Source organism: Macaca thibetana, chromosome X, assembly GCF_024542745.1.
Source record: "Macaca thibetana thibetana isolate TM-01 chromosome X, ASM2454274v1, whole genome shotgun sequence".
Taxonomy (NCBI): domain Eukaryota; kingdom Metazoa; phylum Chordata; class Mammalia; order Primates; family Cercopithecidae; genus Macaca; species Macaca thibetana.
Window position 1 is genome coordinate 70502415 of NC_065598.1, and position 2827 is coordinate 70505241.

The 2827-nt window shown below is 39.5% G+C and overlaps 1 pseudogene; it reads left to right on the forward strand.

Moving 5' to 3' along the window:
- Positions 1–1318: 1318 nt before the first annotated feature.
- LOC126946292 (high mobility group protein B1-like) lies at positions 1319–2116 on the forward strand (annotated as a pseudogene).
- Positions 2117–2827: the final 711 nt, after the last annotated feature.

The following is a 2827-nucleotide window of genomic DNA, read 5'->3' on the forward strand; positions in this document are numbered from 1 at the left end:
AAACCTTAAAATGCTTGGCTTAGAGTTGAACAAGGGGAAAGGGAGCCCAGAAGCCTGACATGCTGGCAAAAGGTAAAAATTTCTTACCAGTTGGGCTTTTGGCTACTCTCTCCCTGTGCAAACCAGTAAAAGGGATAAAAGAATCATTGTTTCTATTCTCTGTAAATTTATAATCAATGGAAAAGGATTTGTAAAGTTGGTCCTAAGCTGTAGACAATCTGGTGTGCTTTGAAGGTCTTTCTGTATGGTTTTGTCAAAAAAAAAAAAAAGGGTATCTTAGGTTACGATGCAGGACCAGGACCCCATAAGCCTGCTGTTTGAGCCAGCCCAACAAAACGGTCAGTAACAAACTTGGTTACAGGTCTCCATCTTATTTCATGTCCTTGGGAACATGACCTGCAACCACGTGGCAATGCTTTCTTTCAGTCTCCGCCATTTTACAATGGTGGCCGTTTTCTTGTGCTAAGTCAGTTCCACAAAATCAGATAAGCCAGTTTGTCAATCTGGGTGGTGCCAGCTAATCCATCAAGGGCAGGGCTTACAAAATATCTTAAGCACTGATCTTGAGAGCAGTTTAGGGAGGGTCAAAATCTTGTAGTCTCCAACTGCATGACTCCTAAGCCATGGTTTCTAATTCTATGACTAGTTTAGTTTCTTAGTCTGGTCCCCAGGCAAGAGGGGACTCTTATTAAAAAGAGACTCTTATTATCTTTGAATAAGATAAAAAGGGGCTCTTACTATCTTTGTTTTAGACTATAAACTGTAAACCAGGCTTCTCCCAAAGTTGGTTCAGCCTACGCCCAGGTATGGGCAAGGACAGCTTGGGGGCTGAAAACGAAATGGAGTTGTTTGGGGCAGATCTCTTTCACTGCCTCTGTCAAAATTTTGCAATGACAGTTTCAAAAGCTGCCTATCACCTCTTTGAAAATGCCTTGTATGCTCGTGATTAAGTCATAACCTAATTAAGTCTTGTCGGTTTCACCCGTGATGTTATTTTTTGTAAAGTTCAAAAGCCAAAAATCTTAAGTGCTTGGCATGGCTAAAGTCGAGTAACAAAGGATTTCAAAGGATTTTCTTAAAGCATGCTCAGCTTAATTAAAAGTGGATATTCAAGTTATAAGTATATTTTAAAGGTCTTTATGTTTTTCTCTTATTGGATCTTGTTTTTCTGGGAAAACTCTTTTCTTCTCAGTCAACGGAATTACTTTTCTCCATTTTTTTGTCTTACCACTCTTAATGCATGCTACCTGGCCCTGTTCATCCAAGGGCTCCACCCTGAAGCCAGTAATCCAATTAAGAAAATGGCAAATAAGATTGCAGTACATTGAGCTCCATAGAGACAGTGCCGGGGCAAGTGAGAGTCGGATGGGCACTGGGCGACTCTGTGCCTAGCTGAGGAAAAATAACTAAACATGGGCAAAGGAGATCCTAAGAAGCCGAGAGGCAAAATGTCATCATAGGCATTTTTTGTGCAAACTTGTCGGGAAGAGCATAAGAAGCAGCACCCAGATGCTTCAGTCAACTTCTCAGAGTTTTCTAAGTGCTCAGAGAGGTGGAAGACCATATCTGCTAAAGAGAAAGGAAAATTTGAAGATATGGCAAAGGTGGACAAGGCCCGTTATGAAAGAGAAATGAAAACCTATATCCCTCCCAAAGGGGAGACAAAACAGAAGTTCAAGGATCCCAATGCACCTAAGAGGCCTCCTTCAGCCTTCTTCCTGTTCTGCTCTGAGTATTGCCCAAAAATCAAAGGAGAACATCCTGGCCTGTCCATTGGTGATGTTGCAAAGACTCTGGGAGAGATGTGGAATAACACTGCTGCAGATGACAAGCAGTCTTATGAAAAGAAGGCTGCGAAGCTGAAGGAAAAATACGAAAAGGATATTGCTGCATATCGAGCTAAAGGAAAGCCTGATGCAGCAAAATAGAGGGTTGTCAAGGCTGAAAAAAGCAAGAAAAAGAAGGAAGAGGAGGAAGATTAGGAAGATGAAGAGGATGAGGAGGAGGAGAAGGTGAAGAAGATGAAGATGAAGAAGATGATGATGATGAATAAGTTGGTTCTAGCGCAGTTTCTTTCTTGTCTATAAAGCATTTAACCCCCCTGTACACAACTCACCCCTTTTAAAGAAAAAAATTGAAACGTAAGGCTGTGTAAGGTTTGTTTTTAAACTGTACAGTGTCTTTTTTTGTATAGTTAACACACTACCAAATGTGTCTTTAGATAGCCCTGTCCTGGTGGTATTTTAAATAGCCACTAACCTTGCCTGGTACAGTATGGGGGTTGTACATTGGCATGGAAATTTAAAGCAGGTTCTTGTTGGTGCACAGCACAAATTAGTTATATATGGGGATGGTAGTTTTTTCATCTTCGGTTGTCTCTGACGCAGCTCATGCGAAATAATTGTTGTTCTGTTAACTGAATACCACTCTGTAATTGCAAAAAAAAAAAAAAAGTTGCAGCTGTTTAGTTGACATTCTGAATGCTTCTAAGTAAATACAATTATTTTTATTAGTATTGTTGTGCTTTTCATAGGTCTAAAATTTTTCTTCTTGAGGGGAAGCTAGTGTTTTGCTTTTGCCCATTTTGAATCATATGAATTATTACAGCGTTTATCCTTTCATATAGTTAGCTAATAAAAAGCTTTTGTCTACACACCCTGCATACCATAATGGGGTAAAGTTAAGTTGAGATAGTTTTCATCCATAACTGAACATCCAAAATCTTGATCAGTTAAGAAATTTCACATAGCCCACTTACATTTACAAACTGAAAAGTAATCAATCTACTCAAAGCATGGGATTATTAGAATCAAACATTTTTAAAGTC